This window comes from Lithobates pipiens, unplaced genomic scaffold, assembly GCF_037356315.1.
Source record: "Lithobates pipiens isolate NorthernLeopardFrog02 unplaced genomic scaffold, aLitPip1_a1.2 Scaffold_22, whole genome shotgun sequence".
Taxonomy (NCBI): domain Eukaryota; kingdom Metazoa; phylum Chordata; class Amphibia; order Anura; family Ranidae; genus Lithobates; species Lithobates pipiens.
In genome coordinates this window covers 349,966,595-349,987,300 of record NW_027507784.1, presented here as the reverse complement: position 1 = coordinate 349,987,300, position 20,706 = coordinate 349,966,595, and positions in this window count along the sequence as shown.

The following is a 20,706-nucleotide window of genomic DNA, read 5'->3' as shown; positions in this document are numbered from 1 at the left end:
TGGAGTCTCCAGGTGTCCGGAAGGTGACAGAAGCCCCCAGTGGACTCTCCGGGTGTCCGGAAGGTGACAGAAGCCCCCAATGGAGTCTCCGGGTGTCCGGAAGGTGACAGAAGCCCCCAGTGGAGTCTCCGGGTGTCTGGAAGGTGACAGAGACATTGGGGTTTGCAGTAGGCGATTCCTTTCTACCACAAACTGTGGAAATATTTCCTGGACACCTACCTGCAGGGCCCCAGCACACACGCTCTGGGTGGGGTTAATTCCTGATTTTCAGCATTTTCCACCTAATGCTGGAAAAACCCAGAAATATATACAGAGAAATGACATGAAGTGATACCAGTGGGCAGCACAATGGCGGAGTGTCAGCTCTTCTGCCTAGCTGCACTGGTTTGTCAGATCAAAACCCAACCAGAACACCATCTGCATGGAGTTTGCATCTTCTCCCTATGCGGGTTTCCTCCCACACTCCAAAGACATACCGATATGTTCATTGGCCTTAGTGAATGCAGAGACCTTAGATTGTAAGCTCCTGAGGGCAGGGACTGATCTGAATGGACAATACATTGTATATGTAAAGCACTGAATACATTGTCAGCGTTGTATAAAATATATATATATAGTAATATCTGCATTGCACCTCCTCCCCCGACCTCCATCACACAGAATGAACACATGGCTCCTCTGATTCCATCATTAGTGTGGTGTTATTGGACAGGCCCCTCCTCCACCCGGACCCCTCCACCCGGGCCTCTCCACCCCTCCACCCGGGCCCCTCCACCCAGACCCCTCCACTCGGGCCCCTCCACCCAGGCCCCTCCACCCGGGCCCCTCCACCCCTCCACCCGGGCCCCTCCACCTGGGCCCCTCCACCCCTCCACCCGGGCCCCTCCACCCGGACCCCTCCACCCGGGCCCCTCCACCCCGGGCCCCTCCACCCAGACCCCTCCACCCGGGCCCCTCCACCTGAGCCCCTCCATCCCTCCACCCGGGCCCCTCCACCCGGACCCCTTGACCCAGGCCCCTCCACCCCTCGACCCGGGCCCCTCCACCCCTCCACCCCGGGCCCCTCCACCCGGACCACTCCACCCCTCCACCCGGGCCCCTCCACCTGGGCCCCTCCACCCCGGCCCCTGCACCCAGGCCCCTCCACCCCTCTACTCGGGTCCCTCCACCCGGGCCCTCGGAGATCGGCAGCATCTTTCAGCTCCAGTAATGGTTGGAGGGTATGCGGAGAGGAGCCGTTTGATGTTCAGAGATGGAGAGAATTATTCCCTCTTCTATGTTCCTTTATTATGTCCCGGAGACACCGGCGTGATTAATAGTGAATTTCTCTGTGCCGCGCGGCGTCTCTCCTCTCTTCTCCCCTCTTCTGTCTTCTCCCCTTGTCTCTCCCTCTCTCTCCTCTTTCTTCTCTCCTCTCTACTCCTCTCATCTCTCTCTCTCTCTCCTCTCTTCTCCCCTCGTCTCTCTCTCTCCTCTCTTCTCCCCTCGTCTCTCTCTCTTCTCTCCCCTCGTCTCTCTCTCTCTCTCTCTCTCTCCTCTCCTCTGTCCTCTCTCTTCTCCCCTCTCCCCTCATCTCTCTCTCCTCTTTCTTCTCTCCTCTCTTCTCTCCTCTCTCTCTCTTCTCTACCCTCTCCCCTCATCTCTCTCCTCTCTTCTCTCTCTCCTCTCTCTCCTCTCTCTCTCTCTCTTGTCTCTCTCCTCTCTCTCTCCTCTCTCCTACATTGTGGTGTGAGGATGGAAGGGAAATTCTTCTGGATATAGAATAATAAAGGACGGACGTCACGTATGGGAGTCAGTAGAAGGCGGAGTCCACTCACCAGACACTTTATTGGGTAAACCTCTTCAGTTGCTCGGTAACACAAATTGCCAATCAGCCAATCACACAACAGCAGATCGATACATTTAGGCCTCTAGACGCGGTGAAGACGACTTGCTGCATCAGAATGGTGAAGAAAGGGGATCTGGGTGACTTTGAAGGTGGCATGGGGGTTGGCGGCAGACGGGCCGGTCTGAGGATTTCTGGTATTTTCATTTCTCGGGATTACAGAGAATGGTGGGAAAAGAAAAAATATCCAGTGAGCGGCAGTTGGAGGAAAATGCCTTGTTGAGATCAGAGGAGAATGGGCAGACTGGTTCCAGATGATAGAAAGACAACAGCAACTCCAAAAATCATTTGTTACACCCAACCTTGAAGCAGATGGGCTACAGCAGCACAAGACCACACTGGGTGCCACTCCTGTCAGATAAGAACAGGAAACTGAGGCTACAATTGGCACAGAATCACTGAAACCGGACCATAGAAGATTGGAGAAAAGTTGTCTGGCCTGAGGAGTCTGGATTTCACCTCCGGGGTCAGAATTTGGGGCATCGATCCATCCTGCCTTGTATCACCGGTTCAGGCTGGTGGTGGGGGTGTAATGGTGTGGGGGATGGGGTATCACCGGTTCAGGCTGGTGGTGGGGGTGTAATGGTGTGGGGGATGGGGTATCACCGGTTCAGGCTGGTGGTGGGGGTGTAATGGTGTGGGGGATGGGGTATCACCGGTTCAGGCTGGTGGTGGGGGTGTAATGGTGTGGGGGATGGGATATCACCGGTTCAGGCTGGTGGTGGGGGTGTTATGGTGTGGGGGATGGGGTATCACCGGATCAGGCTGGTGGTGGAGGTGTAATGGTGTGGGGGATGGGGTATCACCGGTTCAGGCTGGTGGTGGGGGTGTAATGGTGTGGGGGATGGGGTATCACCGGTTCAGGCTGGTGGTGGGGGTGTAATGGTGTGGGGGATGGGGTATCACCGGTTCAGGCTGGTGGTGGGGGTGTAATGGTGCGGGGGATGGGGTATCACCGGTTCAGGCTGGTGGTGGGGGTGTAATGGTGTGGGGGATGGGGTATCACTGGTTCAGGCTGGTGGTGGGGGTGTAATGGTGTGGGGGATGGGGTATCACCGGTTCAGGCTGGTGGTGGGGGTGTAATGGTGTGGGGGATGGGGTATCACCGGTTCAGGCTGGTGGTGGGGGTGTAATGGTGTGGGGGATGGGGTATCACCGGTTCAGGCTGGTGGTGGGGGTGTAATGGTGTGGGGGATGGGATATCACCGGTTCAGGCTGGTGGTGGGGGTGTAATGGTGTGAGGGATGGGATATCACTGGTTCAGGCTGGTGGTGGGGGTGTAATGGTGTGGGGGATGGGATATCACCGGTTCAGGCTGGTGGTGGAGGTGTAATGGTGTGGGGGATGGGGTATCACTGGTTCAGGCTGGTGGTGGGGGTGTAATGGTGTGGGGGATGGGGTATCACCGGTTCAGGCTGGTGGTGGGGGTGTAATGGTGTGGGGGATGGGATATCACCGGTTCAGGCTGGTGGTGGGGGTGTAATGGTGTGGGGGATGGGGTATCACTGGTTCAGGCTGGTGGTGGGGGTGTAATGGTGTGGGGGATGGGGTATCACTGGTTCAGGCTGGTGGTGGGGGTGTAATGGTGTGGGGGATGGGGTATCACCGGTTCAGGCTGGTGGTGGGGGTGTAATGGTGTGGGGGATGGGGTATCACCGGTTCAGGCTGGTGGTGGGGGTGTAATGGTGTGGGGGATGGGGTATCACTGGTTCAGGCTGGTGGTGGGGGTGTAATGGTGTGGGGGATGGGGTATCACCGGTTCAGGCTGGTGGTGGGGGTGTAATGGTGTGGGGGATGGGGTATCACCGGTTCAGGCTGGTGGTGGGGGTGTAATGGTGTGGGGGATGGGATATCACCGGTTCAGGCTGGTGGTGGGGGTGTAATGGTGTGGGGGATGGGGTATCACTGGTTCAGGCTGGTGGTGGAGGTGTAATGGTGCGGGGGATGGGGTATCACCGGTTCAGGCTGGTGGTGGGGGTGTAATGGTGTGGGGGATGGGGTATCACCGGTTCAGGCTGGTGGTGGGATGTAATGGTGCGGGGGATGGGGTATCACCGGTTCAGGCTGGTGGTGGGGGTGTAATGGTGCGGGGGATGGGATATCACCGGTTCAGGCTGGTGGTGGGGGTGTAATGGTGTGGGGGATGGGGTATCACCGGTTCAGGCTGGGTGGTGGGGGTGTAATGGTGTGGGGGATGGGATATCACCGGTTCAGGCTGGTGGTGGGGGTGTAATGGTGTGGGGGATGGGATATCACCAGTTCAGGCTGGTGGTGGGGGTGTAATGGTGTGGGGGATGGGGTATCACCGGTTCAGGCTGGTGGTGGGGGTGTAATGGTGTGGGGGATGGGATATCACCGGTTCAGGCTGGTGGTGGGGGTGTAATGGTACGGGGGATGGGATATCACCGGTTCAGGCTGGTGGTGAGGGTGTAATGGTGTGGGGGATGGGGTATCACCGGTTCAGGCTGGTGGTGAGGGTGTAATGGTGTGGGGGATGGGGTATCACCAGTTCAGGCTGGTGGTGGGGGTGTAATGGTGTGGGGGATGGGGTATCACCGGGTCAGGCTGGTGGTGGGGTGTAATGGTGTGGGGGATGGGGTATCACCGGTTCAGGCTGGTGGTGGGGGTGTAATGGTGTGGGGGATGGGGTATCACCGGTTCAGGCTGGTGGTGGGGGTGTAATGGTGTGGGGGATGGGGTATCACTGGTTCAGGCTGGTGGTGGAGGTGTAATGGTGCGGGGGATGGGGTATCACCGGTTCAGGCTGGTGGTGGGGTGTAATGGTGTGGGGGATGGGGTATCACCGGTTCAGGCTGGTGGTGGGGGTGTAATGGTGTGGGGGATGGGATATCACCGGTTCCGGCTGGTGGTGGGGGTGTAATGGTGCGGGGGATGGGATATCACCGGTTCAGGCTGGTGGTGGGGGTGTAATGGTGTGGGGGATGGGGTATCACTGGTTCAGGCTGGTGGTGGGGGTGTAATGGTGTGGGGGATGGGGTATCACCGGTTCAGGCTGGTGATGGGGGTGTAATGGTGTGGGGGATGGGGTATCACAGGTTCAGGCTGGTGGTGGGGGTGTAATGGTGTGGGGGATGGGATATCACTGGTTCAGGCTGGTGGTGGGGGTGTAATGGTGCGGGGGATGGGGTATCACTGGTTCAGGCTGGTGGTGGGGGTGTAATGGTGCGGGGATGGGGTATCACCGGTTCAGGCTGGTGATGGGGAGTAATGGTGTGGGGGATGGGATATCACCGGTTCCGGCTGGTGGTGGGGGTGTAATGGTGTGGGGGATGGGATATCACCGGTTCAGGCTGGTGGTGGGGGTGTAATGGTGTGGGGGATGGGATATCACCGGTTCAGGCTGGTGATGGGGAGTAATGGTGTGGGGGATGGGATATCACCGGTTCAGGCTGGTGGTGGGGGTGTAATGGTGTGGGGGATGGGATATCACCGGTTCAGGCTGGTGGTGGGGGTGTAATGGTGTGGGGGATGGGGTATCACCGGTTCAGGCTGGTGGTGGGGGTGTAATGGTGTGGGGGATGGGATATCACCGGTTCAGGCTGGTGGTGGGGGTGTAATGGTGTGGGGGATGGGGTATCACCGGTTCAGGCTGGTGGTGGGGGTGTAATGGTGTGGGGGATGGGGTATCACCGGTTCAGGCTGGTGGTGGGGGTGTAATGGTGTGGGGGATGGGGTATCACCGGTTCAGGCTGGTGGTGGGGGTGTAATGGTGTGGGGGATGGGGATATCACCGGTTCAGGCTGGTGGTGGGGGTGTAATGGTGTGGGGGATGGGGTATCACCGGTTCAGGCTGGTGGTGGGGGTGTAATGGTGTGGGGGTGGGATATCACCGGTTCAGGCTGGTGGTGGGGTGTAATGGTGCGGGGGATGGGGTATCACCGGTTCAGGCTGGTGGTGGGGGTGTAATGGTGTGGGGGGATGGGATATCACCGGTTCAGGCTGGTGGTGGGGGTGTAATGGTGTGGGGGATGGGGTATCACCGGTTCAGGCTGGTGGTGGGGGTGTAATGGTGTGGGGGGATGGGATATCACCGGTTCAGGCTGGTGGTGGGGGTGTAATGGTGTGGGGGATGGGGTATCACCGGTTCAGGCTGGTGGTGGGGGGTGTGAGGAGGGTGAAGGGGGTGAGGGGGGTGAGGGGGATGAGGGGGGTGAGGGGGGTTAGGAGGGTGAGGGGGGTGAGGAGGGTGAGGAGGGTGAGGGGGGTGAGGAGGGTGAGGAGGGTGAGGGGGGTGAGGGGGGTTAGGAGGTTGAGGAGGGTGAGGAGGGTGAGGGGGGTGAGGAGGGTGAGGGGGGTGAGGGGGATGAGGAGGGTGAGGGGGGTGAGGGGGGTTAGGAGGGTGAGGGGGGTTAGGGGGGTGAGGGGGGTGAGGGGGGGTGAGGAGGGTGAGGGGGATGAGGAGGGTGAGGGGGGTGAGGGGGGTGAGGAGGGTGAGGAGGGTGAGGGGGGTGAGGGGGATGAGGAGGGTGAGGGGGGTGAGGGGGTGAGGGGGGTGAGGGGGGTGAGGGGGGTTAGGAGGGTGAGGGGGGTTAGGGGGTGAGGGGGTGAGGGGGTGAGGAGGGTGGAGGGTGAGGGGGATGAGGAGGGTGAGGGGGGTGAGGGGGTGAGGAGGGTGAGGAGGGTGAGGGGGGTGAGGGGGGTTAGGAGGGTGAGGGGGTGAGGGGGGTTAGGAGGGTGAGGAGGTGAGGGGGTGAGGGGGGTTAGGGGGGAGAGGGGGGTGAGGAGGGTGAGGGGGGTGAGGGGGGTGAGGGGGGTGAGGAGGGTGAGGGGGGTGAGGAAGGTGTGGTAGGTGTCCCTCTATAAATCTATATGTTCTAAACGGTTCTGTGTGTCTGGTAATATATGGGAGAGCGGGTGCCGTGGCATTTGTGTATAGTGGGGTCCCTACTCTAATATAGGGGCCCCAACCCCAGGACCACACACCGATTGGCCAGAACCCTTCTGACCACTGACAGGTAAAGTGATAACAATGACTATCTGGTAATAGTGGCTCCTGGAAGTGGGTGGGATATGTGAGGCAACAATTGGACATGTTGAACCCGAAGTTGATGGACATCTCAGTTTGTTGTGTATGGGGGGCCGTGTGGGTGCAGGGCGGTCGGGGGTGTCCTCGCTGACCCGAGTCCACAGCCAAAAGCACCTACAATGGGCAAGTGAGCCTCAGAACTGGAGCGATGGAAGAAGGTGGACTGCTCTGATGAATCCGAGAATGGTTTGAGGGGTTGACTTGGCCTCCATATTCTCCAGACCTCATTTGAGCATCTGTAGTGGGAAGTCCAATCCATGGAGGCCCCACCTCACAGCTTACAGGACTTAAAGGATCTGCTAGGGACGGGCTCGGTGACAGATTCCACAGTGCACCATCAGAGGTCTAGTGGGTTCCATGGTGGGGGTGGGGGGTCAGGAAAGGGGGGCCTATTTAAAATGATCTGGGGGGGTCCCAATGTTTTGGCTCATTGGTGTAAATAGCAATGAATAGACTGAAAGCAGCTTAGCGGGGGGTGAGCCATCCCCCATGAAGGCTCCGGCTACATCAGACCGGGAATCCTCCGCTGGCGGCACACTGGACGGCATTGTGTGTCATTGCTGGATTATAGGTGGGAGTGTTGGGGGGCTTCTGTATCAGTGATCCCCATTCATAGACCAGAGACGTCACATCCGGTGGGATTGGTGACAACGGTGACCCTGGAGGTGACACCACAGACAGGAAGTTAGTCTCAGACATTGTGTGGTGTCCCGGAGGGGGAGGGGGTGGAAGTGGCAGATTGTGGCTCCGCCATTGTCTCTTCTTTTCATGGAGGAGGAAGGCAGAAGAAAGGAGAGCCGGAGAGCTGACAGCCGGCGGAGATCCAGATGGGAGCCCAGCGAGAGATTCTCACCTAGAAACGCAAAAACATTCACCATGAAAAGACGAAACGCGTTCTCTTCAATAATTCACACATGCGGGGGATGGGGAAAAAAACACCTTCCAGGCAGATCACAGGAATTTCACAACCTCGGAATGAAGATACAGGAAAGAGACGATGGGGGGCATCAGATGAGGGAATGAAGAGACAATGGGGGGCATCAGACACAGGAATGAAGAGACGATGGGGGGCATCAGACACAGGAATGAAGAGACGATGGGGGGCATCAGACACAGGAATGAAGAGACGATGGGGGGCATCAGACACAGGAATGAAGAGACGATGGGGGGCATCAGACACAGGAATGAGGAGACGATGGGGGGCATCAGACACAGGAATGAAGAGACGAGGGGGGGCATCAGACACAGGAATGAAGAGACGATGGGGGGCATCAGACACAGGAATGAAGAGACGATGGGGGGCATCAGACACAGGAATGAAGAGACGATGGGGGGCATCAGACACAGGAATGAAGAGATGATGGGGGGCATCAGACACAGGAATGAAGAGACGATGGGGGGCATCAGACACAGGAATGAAGAGACGATGGGGGGCATCAGAAGAGGGAATGAAGAGACGATGGGGGGCATCAGAAGAGGGAATGAAGATACGATGGGGGGCATCAGACACAGGAATGAAGAGACGAGGGTGGGCATCAGACACAGGAATGAATAGACGATGGGGGGCATCAGACACAGGAATGAAGAGACGATGGGGGGGCATCAGACACAGAAATGAAGAGACGATGGGGGCATCAGACACAGGAATGAAGTGATGATGGGGGCATCAGACACAGGAATGAAGAGACGATGGGGGGCATCAGACACAGGAATGAAGAGACGATGGGGAGCATCAGACACAGGAATGAAGAGATGATGGGGGGCCTTAGACAAGGGAATGAAGAGACGATGGGGGGCATCAGACACAGGAATGAAGAGACAATGGGGGGCCTTAAATAAGGGAATGAAGATACGATGGGGGGCATCAGACACAGGAATGAAGAGATGAGGGGGGGCATCAGACACAGGAATGAAGAGATGAGGGGGGGCATCAGACACAGGAATGAAGAGACGATGGGGGGCATCAGACACAGGGATAAAGAGACGATGGGGGGCATCAGACACAGGAATGAAGAGACGAGGGGGGGCATCAGACACAGGAATGAAGAGACGAGGGGGGGCATCAGACACAGGAATGAAGAGACGATGGGGGGCATCAGACACAGAAATGAAGAGACGATGGGGGGCGTCAGACACAGGAATGAAGAGACGATGGGGGCATCAGACACAGGGATAAAGAGACGATGGGGGGCATCAGACACAGGAATGAAGAGACGATGGGGGGCATCAGACACAGGAATGAAGAGACGATGGGGGGCATCAGAAACAGGAATGAAGAGACGATGGGGAGCATCAGAAACAGGAATGAAGAGACGATGGGGGACCTTAGATGAGGGAATGAAGAGACGATGGGGGGCATCAGACACAGGAATGAAGAGACAATGGGGGGCCTTAGACGAGGGAATGAAGAGACGATGGGGGGCATCAGACACAGGAATGAAGAGACGATGGGGAGCGTCAGACACAGGAATGAAGAGACAATGGGGGGCATCAGACACAGGAATGAAGAGACGATGGGGGACATCAGAAACAGGAATGAAGAGACGATGGGGAGCGTCAGACACAGGAATGAAGAGACGATGGGGGGCATCAGACACAGGAATGAAGAGACGATGGGGGGCATCAGACACAGGAATGAAGTGACGATGGGGGCATCAGACACAGGAATGAAGAGATGATGGGGAGCGTCAGACACAGGAATGAAGAGACGATGGGGGGCATCAGACACAGGAATGAAGTGACGATGGGGGCATCAGACACAGGAATGAAGTGACAATGGGGGCATCAGACACAGGAATGAAGTGACAATGGGGGGCATCAGAAACAGGAATGAAGAGACAATGGGGAGCGTCAGACACAGGAATGAAGAGACGATGGGGAGCGTCAGACACAGGAATGAAGAGACAATGGGGGGCATCAGACACAGGAATGAAGAGACGATGGGGGGCATCAGACACAGGAATGAAGAGACAATGGGGGCATCAGACACAGGAATGAAGTGACAATGGGGGGCATCAGAAACAGGAATGAAGAGACAATGGGGAGCGTCAGACACAGGAATGAAGAGACAATGGGGGGCATCAGACACAGGAATGAAGAGACGATGGGGAGCATCAGAAGAGGGAGTGAAGAAACAATGGGGGGCATCAGACACAGGAATGAAGAGATGATGGGGAGCGTCAGACACAGGAATGAAGAGACGCTGGGGGGCATCAGACGAGGGAATGAAGAGACAATGGGGGGCATCAGAAGAGGGAATGAAGAAACGATGGGGGTATCAGACACAGGAATGAAGAGACGATGGGGGGGCATCAGACACAGAAATGAAGAGACGATGGGGGCATCAGACACAGGAATGAAGAGACGATGGGGGCGTCAGACACAGGAATGAAGAGACAATGGGGCATCAGACACAGGAATGAAGAGACGATGGGGGCGTCAGACACAGGAATGAAGAGACGCTGGGGGACATCAGACGAGGGAATGAAGAGATGATGGGGGGCATCAGACACAGGAATGAAGAGACGATGGGGGCATCAGACACAGGAATGAAGAGACGATTGGGGCATCAGACACAGGAATGAAGAGACGATGGGGGCATCAGACACAGGAATGAAGAGACGATGGGGGCATCAGACACAGGAATGAAGAGACGATGGGGGGCATCAGACAAGGGAATGAAGAGACGATGGGGAGAATCAGACACAGGAATGAAGAGACGATGGGGGGCATCAGACAAGGGAATGAAGAGACGATGGGGAAAATCAGACACAGGAATGAAGAGACGATGGGGAGCATCAGACACAGGAATGAAGAGATGATGGGGGCATCAGACACAGGAATGAAGAGACGATGGGGGGCATCAGATGAAGGAATGAAGAGACGATGGGGGGCATCAGATACAGGAATGAAGAGACGATGGGGGGCAACAGACACAGGAATGAAAAGACGATGGGGGGCATCAGACACAGGAATGAAGAGACGATGGGGGGCATCAGACACAGGAATGAATAGACGAGGGGGAGCGTCAGACACAGGAATGAAGAGACGATGGGGGCATCAGACACAGGAATGAAGAGACGATGGGGACATCAGAAACAGGAATGAAGAGACGATGGGGAGCGTCAGACACAGGAATGAAGAGACGATGGGGGGCATCAGACACAGGAATGAAGAGACGATGGGGGGCATCAGACACAGGAATGAAGTGACGATGGGGGCATCAGACACAGGAATGAAGAGATGATGGGGAGCGTCAGACACAGGAATGAAGAGACGATGGGGGGCATCAGACACAGGAATGAAGTGACGATGGGGGCATCAGACACAGGAATGAAGTGACAATGGGGGCATCAGACACAGGAATGAAGTGACAATGGGGGGCATCAGAAACAGGAATGAAGAGACAATGGGGAGCGTCAGACACAGGAATGAAGAGACGATGGGGAGCGTCAGACACAGGAATGAAGAGACAATGGGGGGCATCAGACACAGGAATGAAGAGACAATGGGGGCATCAGACACAGGAATGAAGTGACAATGGGGGGCATCAGAAACAGGAATGAAGAGACAATGGGGAGCGTCAGACACAGGAATGAAGAGACAATGGGGGGCATCAGACACAGGAATGAAGAGACGATGGGGAGCATCAGAAGAGGGAGTGAAGAAACAATGGGGGGCATCAGACACAGGAATGAAGAGATGATGGGGAGCGTCAGACACAGGAATGAAGAGACGCTGGGGGGCATCAGACGAGGGAATGAAGAGACAATGGGGGGCATCAGAAGAGGGAATGAAGAAACGATGGGGGTATCAGACACAGGAATGAAGAGACGATGGGGGGGCATCAGACACAGAAATGAAGAGACGATGGGGGCATCAGACACAGGAATGAAGAGACGATGGGGGCGTCAGACACAGGAATGAAGAGACAATGGGGCATCAGACACAGGAATGAAGAGACGATGGGGGCGTCAGACACAGGAATGAAGAGACGCTGGGGGACATCAGACGAGGGAATGAAGAGATGATGGGGGGCATCAGACACAGGAATGAAGAGACGATGGGGGCATCAGACACAGGAATGAAGAGACGATTGGGGCATCAGACACAGGAATGAAGAGACGATGGGGGCATCAGACACAGGAATGAAGAGACGATGGGGGCATCAGACACAGGAATGAAGAGACGATGGGGGGCATCAGACAAGGGAATGAAGAGACGATGGGGAGAATCAGACACAGGAATGAAGAGACGATGGGGGGCATCAGACAAGGGAATGAAGAGACGATGGGGAAAATCAGACACAGGAATGAAGAGACGATGGGGAGCATCAGACACAGGAATGAAGAGATGATGGGGGCATCAGACACAGGAATGAAGAGACGATGGGGGGCATCAGATGAAGGAATGAAGAGACGATGGGGGGCATCAGATACAGGAATGAAGAGACGATGGGGGGCAACAGACACAGGAATGAAGAGACGATGGGGGGCATCAGACACAGGAATGAAGAGACGATGGGGGGCATCAGACACAGGAATGAATAGACGAGGGGGAGCGTCAGACACAGGAATGAAGAGACGATGGGGGCATCAGACACAGGAATGAAGAGACGATGGGGGGCATCAGACACAGGAATGAAGAGACGATGGGGGGCATCAGACAAGGGAATGAAGAGACGATGGGGGCATCAGACAAGGGAATGAAGAGACGATGGGGAGCGTCAGACACAGGAATGAAGAGACGATGGGGGCATCAGACACAGGAATGAGGAGACGATGGGGGGCATCAGACAAGGGAATGAAGAGACGATGGGGGCATCAGACACGGGAATGAAGAGACGATGGGGGGCATCAGACACAGGAATGAAGAGACGATGGGGGGCATCAGACAAGGGAATGAAGAGACGATGGGGGGCATCAGACACAGGAATGAAGAGACGATGGGGGGCAACAGACACAGGAATGAAGAGACGATGGGGGGCATCAGACACAGGAATGAAGAGACGATGGGGGGCAACAGACACAGGAATAAAGAGACGATGGGGGCATCAGATGCGGGAATGAAAAGATGATGGGGGGGCATCAGGCAAGGGAATGAAGAGACGATGGGGGGCATCAGACGAGGGAATGAAGAGACGATGGGGGGCATAAGACACAGGAATGAAGAAACGATGGGGGCGTCAGACGAGGGAATGAAGAGACGATGGGGGGCGTCAGACGAGGAAATGGCGGTACGCTGTGGTGGTGTCCCCGTCTCTGTGAATGGCGGTACGCTGTGGTGGTGTCCCCGTCTCTGTGAATGGCGGTACGGTGTGGTGGTGTCCCCGTCTCAGTAAATGGCGGTACGGTGTGGGGGTGTCCCCATCTTGGTGAATGGCGGTACGCTTTGGTGGTGTCCCCGTCTCAGTGAATGGCGGTACGCTTTGGTGGTGTCCCCGTCTCAGTGAATGGCGGTACGCTTTGGTGGTGTCCCCGTCTCAGTGAATGGCGGTACGCTGTGGTGGTGTCCCCGTCTCTGTGAATGGCAGTACATTGTGGTGGTGTCCCCGTCTTGGTGAATGGCGGTATGCTGCGGTGGTGTCCCCGTCTCGGTGAATGGTGGTACGCTGTGGTGGTGTCCCCGTCTTGGTGAATGGCGGTACGCTGTGGTGGTGTCTCCGTCTCGGTGAATGGTGGTACGCTGTGGTGGTGTCCCCGTCTTGGTGAATGGCGGTACGTTGTGGTGGTGTCTCCGTCTTGGTGAATCGCGGTATGCTGTGGTGGTGTCGCTGTCTCAGTGAATGGCGGTACGCTGTGGTGGTGTCCCCGTCTCGGTGAATGGCGGTACGCTGTGGTGGTGTCACTGTCTCGGTGAATGGCGGTACGCTGTGTTGGTGCCCTCGTCTCGGTGAATGGCGGTACGCTGTGTTGGTGCCCTCGTCTCTGTGAATGGCGGTACGTTGTGGTGGTGTCTCCGTCTCGGTGAATGGCGGTGCGCTGTGGTGGTGTCTCCGTCTCGGTGAATGGCGGTACGTTGTTTTGGTGTCCCCGTCTTGGTGAATGGCGGTACGCTGTGGTGGTGTCCTCATCTCGGTGAATGGCGGTACGTTGTGGTGGTGTCCCCGTCTTGGTGAATGGCGGTACGTTGTGGTGGTGTCCCCGTCTTGGTGAATGGCGGTACGTTGTGGTGGTGTCCTCGTCTCGGTGAATTGCGGTACGCTGTGGTGGTGTCCTCGTCTTGGTGAATGGCGGTACGTTGTGGTGGTGTCTCCGTCTCGGTGAATGGCAGTACGTTGTGGTGGTGTCCCCGTCTTGGTGAATGGCGGTACGTTGTGGTGGTGTCCCCGTCTTGGTGAATGGCGGTACGCTGTGGTGGTGTCCTCGTCTTGGTGAATGGCGGTACGCTGTGGTGGTGTCTCCGTCTCGGTGAATGGCGGTGCGCTGTGGTGGTGTCTCGGTGAATGGCGGTGCGCTGTGGTGGTGTCTCGGTGAATGGCGGGGCGCTGTGGTGGTGTCGCTGTCTCTGTGAATGGCGGTGCGCTGTGGTGGTGTCCTCGTCTCGGTGAATGGCGGTGCGCTGTGGTGGTGTCTCCGTCTCGGTGAATGGCGGTACGCTGTGGTGGTGTCCCCGTCTTGGTGAATGGCGGTGCGCTGTGGTGGTGTCCCTGTCTCGGTGAATGGCGGTGCGCTGTGGTGGTGTCTCCGTCTCGGTGAATGGCGGTGCGCTGTGGTGGTGTCTCCGTCTTGGTGAATGGCGGTACGCTGTGGTGGTGTCTCCGTCTCGGTGAATGGCGGTACGCTGTGGTGGTGTCTCCGTCTTGGTGAATGGCGGTACGCTGTGGTGGTGTCTCCGTCTCGGTGAATGGCGGTACGCTGTGGTGGTGTCTCCGTCTCGGTGAATGGCGGTACGCTGTGGTGGTGTCCCCGTCTTGGTGAATGGCGGTGCGCTGTGGTGGTGTCCCTGTCTCGGTGAATGGCGGTGCGCTGTGGTGGTGTCTCCGTCTCGGTGAATGGCGGTGCGCTGTGGTGGTGTCTCCGTCTTGGTGAATGGCGGTACACTGTGGTGGTGTCTCCGTCTCGGTGAATGGCGGTACGCTGTGGTGGTGTCTCCGTCTTGGTGAATGGCGGTACGCTGTGGTGGTGTCTCCGTCTCGGTGAATGGCGGTACGCTGTGGTGGTGTCTCCGTCTCGGTGAATGGCGGTACGCTGTGGTGGTGTCTCCGTCTCGGTGAATGGCGGTACGCTGTGGTGGTGTCTCCGTCTCGGTGAATGGCGGTACGGTGTGGTGGTGTCTCCGTCTCGGTTAATGGCGGTACGCTGTGGTGGTGTCCCTGTCTCGGTGAATGGCGGTGCGCTGTGGTGGTGTCTCCGTCTTGGTGAATGGCGGTACGCTGTGGTGGTGTCTCCGTCTCGGTGAATGGCGGTACGTTGTGGTGGTGTCCTCGTCTCGGTGAATGGCGGTACGCTGTGGTGGTGTCCTCGTCTTGGTGAATGGCGGTACGCTGTGGTGGTGTCCTCGTCTTGGTGAATGGCGGTATGCTGTGGTGGTGTCCCCGTCTTGGTGAATGGCGGTGCGCTGTGGTGGTGTCCTCGTCTTGGTGAATGGCGGTATGCTGTGGTGGTGTCCCCGTCTTGGTGAATGGCGGTGCGCTGTGGTGGTGTCTCGGTGAATGGCGGTGCGCTGTGGTGGTGTCCCTGTCTCGGTGAATGGCGGTACGCTGTAGTGGTGTCCTCGTCTTGGTGAATGGCGGTACGTTGTGGTGGTGTCCTCGTCTCGGTGAATGGCGGTGCGCTGTGGTGGTGTCCCTGTCTCGGTGAATGGCGGTACGCTGTGGTGGTGTCCTCGTCTTGGTGAATGGCGGTACGTTGTGGTGGTGTCCTCGTCTCGGTGAATGGCGGTACGCTGTGGTGGTGTCCTCGTCTCGGTGAATGGCGGTGCGCTGTGGTGGTGTCCTCGTCTTGGTGAATGGCGGTACGCTGTGGTGGTGTCTCCGTCTCGGTGAATGGCGGTGCGCTGTGGTGGTGTCTCCGTCTCGGTGAATGGCGGTACGCTGTGGTGGTGTCCTCGTCTCGGTGAATGGCGGTGCGCTGTGGTGGTGTCCCCGTCTTGGTGAATGGCGGTACGCTGTGGTGGTGTCCCCGTCTTGGTGAATGGCGGTGCGCTGTGGTGGTGTCCTCGTCTTGGTGAATGGCGGTACGTTGTGGTGGTGTCCCCGTCTTGGTGAATGGCGGTGCGCTGTGGTGGTGTCTCGGTGAATGGCGGTGCGCTGTGGTGGTGTCTCTGTGAATGGCGGTGCGCTGTGGTGGTGTCCCTGTCTTGGTGAATGGCGGTGCGCTGTGGTGGTGTCTCGGTGAATGGTGGTGCGCTGTGGTGGTGTCCCTGTCTCGGTGAATGGCGGTGCGCTGTGGTGGTGTCTCCGTCTCGGTGAATGGCGGTGCGCTGTGGTGGTGTCTCCGTCTTGGTGAATGGCGGTACGCTGTGGTGGTGTCTCCGTCTCGGTGAATGGCGGTACGCTGTAGTGGTGTCTCCGTCTCGGTGAATGGCGGTACGTTGTGGTGGTGTCCTCGTCTCGGTGAATGGCGGTACGCTGTGGTGGTGTCCTCGTCTTGGTGAATGGCGGTACGCTGTGGTGGTGTCTCCGTCTCGGTGAATGGCGGTACGTTGTGGTGGTGTCCTCGTCTCGGTGAATGGCGGTACGCTGTGGTGGTGTCCTCGTCTCGGTGAATGGCGGTGCGCTGTGGTGGTGTCCTCGTCTCGGTGAATGGCGGTGCGCTGTGGTGGTGTCCCCGTCTTGGTGAATGGCGGTGCGCTGTGGTGGTGTCCTCGTCTTGGTGAATGGCGGTGCGCTGTGGTGGTGTCCTCGTCTTGGTGAATGGCGGTACGCTGTGGTGGTGTCTCCGTCTCGGTGAATGGCGGTGCGCTGTGGTGGTGTCTCCGTCTCGGTGAATGGCGGTACGCTGTGGTGGTGTCCTCGTCTCGGTGAATGGCGGTGCGCTGTGGTGGTGTCCCCGTCTTGGTGAATGGCGGTGCGCTGTGGTGGTGTCCTCGTCTTGGTGAATGGCGGTACGTTGTGGTGGTGTCCCCGTCTTGGTGAATGGCGGTGCGCTGTGGTAGTGTCTCGGTGAATGGCGGTGCGCTGTGGTGGTGTCCCGGTGAATGGCGGTACGTTGTGGTGGTGTCCTCGTCTCGGTGAATGGGGGTACGCTGTGGTGGTGTCCTCGTCTTGGTGAATGGCGGTATGCTGTGGTGGTGTCCTCGTCTTGGTGAATGGCGGTGCGCTGTGGTGGTGTCCCTGTCTCGGTGAATGGGGGTACGCTGTGGTGGTGTCCCCGTCTTGGTGAATGGCGGTGCGCTGTGGTGGTGTCCTCGTCTTTGTGAATGGCGGTATGCTGTGGTGGTGTCCTCGTCTTGGTGAATGGCGGTGCGCTGTGGTGGTGTCCTCGTCTTGGTGAATGGCGGTGCGCTGTGGTGGTGTCCTCGTCTTGGTGAATGGCGGTACGCTGTGGTGGTGTCTCCGTCTCGGTGAATGGCGGTGCGCTGTGGTGGTGTCTCCGTCTCGGTGAATGGCGGTACGCTGTGGTGGTGTCCTCGTCTCGGTGAATGGCGGTGCGCTGTGGTGGTGTCCCCGTCTTGGTGAATGGCGGTGCGCTGTGGTGGTGTCCTCGTCTTGGTGAATGGCGGTACGTTGTGGTGGTGTCCCCGTCTTGGTGAATGGCGGTGCGCTGTGGTGGTGTCTCGGTGAATGGCGGTGCGCTGTGGTGGTGTCTCGGTGAATGGCGGTACGTTGTGGTGGTGTCCTCGTCTCGGTGAATGGCGGTACGCTGTGGTGGTGTCCTCGTCTTGGTGAATGGCGGTGCGCTGTGGTGGTGTCCCTGTCTCGGTGAATGGGGGTACGCTGTGGTGGTGTCCCCGTCTTGGTGAATGGCGGTGCGCTGTGGTGGTGTCCTCGTCTTGGTGAATGGCGGTATGCTGTGGTGGTGTCCCTGTCTCGGTGAATGGCGGTACGTTGTGGTGGTGTCGCTGTCTCTGTGAATGGCGGTGCGCTGTGGTGGTGTCCCTGTCTTGGTGAATGGCGGTGCGCTGTGGTGGTGTCCTCGTCTCGGTGAATGGCGGTATGCTGTGGTGGTGTCCCTGTCTCTGTGAATGGCGGTGCGCTGTGGTGGTGTCCTTGTCTTGGTGAATGGCGGTGCGCTGTGGTGGTGTCCCTGTCTCAGTGAATGGCGGTACGCTGTGGTGGTGTCCCTGTCTTGGTGAATGGCGGTACGTTGTGGTGGTGGCTCCGTCTTGGTGAATGGCGGTACGCTGTGGTCGGGGGAGGTTATTTCTAGGATATGATCCGCCTCCTCGGTATATTTGGAGGGGATTTTTCTCGGAGGAGGACGAGGATAACATCTATAATTGAGTTTCTCTTCTGGTATTTTCCTCGTTATAAATCCCGGGTATTAGCCGCTCTCCAAGTGGCGGCTCGCCTCGCTCGTCCTTATCGCGCTTTCCTCGTACGTTCCTCCCCCGTTTTCTCGCTGACCTTCGCTCCGCGCTGTGAAGTCACTTTACAAAGTTTCGTCGCCTTCAATAGAAGAGTCACGAATTCCGGAGATGAGAATCTCTGCGGCTTCACAGCGCGGGGCGGCCGCCATTTATACCGCGTCAGGCGGTGACACCGACAGCATACAATCCGCCACAAATCCTAATAATATTCCTCCTCATCACCCGCTGTGCCCACAACTCTCCACCAATCAATGAAGGCGATTATAATAGGCAAGATCAAGGGGGGTACCGCGGGGGACCAATCACAGCCCAGAGCTCGGTGTCACTGGTGATGTCAGATTGAGCGCCGCGCTCCCATTATAAGTCACTATGGCCGCCATTACTGGTATAATAATAATAATCATCAATTATTGGCATTTATATGACCAGAAACAAGAAGCAGAAAACACATCGGAATAAATTGGAGAAGAAATTCCATTTTTTTTACATTTTTTTTATTGGATGTTTTATAGCAGAAAAGTAAAAAATATTGTTTTTTGTTTTTAAAATTCTCCGTCGTTTTTTCATGTTTATCGGTGAAAATAAATAATCCGCTGGGGCTAAAAATATCAACAAAAGAAAATGTTATTTATGTGTAAAAATGTATCGGAATGCCCTTCGGGACCGCACAATTACCAGATAAAGGAGCGCAGTGCCCTGGCCATGAAGGGGGGTAACATTCCGGAGTTGAAGTGGTTAATAAAAAAATATTTACATATATACAAAATAAATAAAATAAATGGTCTTCCCAGGTGACACTTCCTATGTAGGGAGGGGGAGGGGTGGTAGAATTAGCGCCCGCGATGTGACGGTAATAGACGGTCCTCTTCATGGCGGGATCTGGGGAAGTGATCATCATCCCCGTCCTCAGGGACCACCAACAGGTCTGCAGGATAACTGAAATCATCATCATCATCATCATCATCTTCATCATCACCCTCATCATCATCATCCTCTTCCTTCCCTCAGGCTAAGAAACAACATCGATCCCAGACATGAGTGTAAGCTCCTGTGGTGGGGGGACATTAGAGTGTAAGCTCCTGTGGTGGGGGGACATTAGAGTGTAAGCTCCTGTGGTGAGGGGACATTAGAGTGTAAGCTCCTGTGGTGAGGAGATGGATGTGGAGGACATTAGAATGTAAGCTCCTGTGGTGGGGGGACATTAGAGTGTAAGCTCTTGTGGTGGGGGGACATTAGAGTGTAAGCTCCTGTGCTGAGGGGACATTAGAGTGTAAGCTCCTGTGGTGAGGGGACATTAGAGTGTAAGCTCCTGTGGTGAGGGGACATTAGAGTGTAAGCTCCTGTGGTGAGGAGATGGATGTGGAGGACATTAGAGTGTAAGCTCCTGTGGTGGGGGGACATTAGAGTGTAAGCTCTTGTGGTGAGGGGACATTAGAGTGTAAGCTCCTGTGGTGAGGGGACATTAGAGTGTAAGCTCCTGTGGTGAGGGGACATTAGAGTGTAAGGCTGTAAGCTCCTGTGGTGAGGGGACATTAGAGTGTAAGCTCCTGTGGTGAGGGGACATTAGAGTGTAAGCTCCTGTGGTGAGGGGACATTAGAGTGTAAGCTCCTGTGGTGAGGAGATGGATGTGGAGGACATTAGAGTGTAAGCTCCTGTGGTGGGGGGACATTAGAGTGTAAGCTCTTGTGGTGAGGGGACATTAGAGTGTAAGCTCCTGTGGTGAGGGGACATTAGAGTGTAAGGCTGTAAGCTCCTGTGGTGAGGGGACATTAGAGTGTAAGCTCCTGTGGTGAGGAGATGGATGTGGAGGACATTAGAGTGTAAGCTCCTGTGGTTGGGGGACATTAGAGTGTGAGCTCTTGCGGCGAGGGGCGGGCGCTGTACGGTGATGGCGTTGTGTTCGGCGCTCTCTCTGCCGTCGTGGAATATTAAGCGGTAATTTATAATTTGGCTCCAGTAATTAAAGGATGGAATTTGTTGGCGATCGGACCCGGGAAGATGGCGGGCATTTAAGAAGTAATAGAGAGGTCGCGGCCGGCCGTAAATCTGGGGAAGATTCGGCGGTGGAGTTCTGAACGCGCAGCAATTTCTCGGGACGCCGCCGCACTTCACACGAGTTTTATTATCTGATTTAATTACTCCTTTAAAATGATTAACAGCGAGAAGACGATCGGCCGTATATCTCCGTCTATATACAGCGCGTTGGCGGATTATTTACAGCGGCTCCGCCCCTAATGAGCCTCCATCACACTGCGAGAATCTGGCGGGAGACGGGATGGAGGGAATCGTGAGATGGCGACC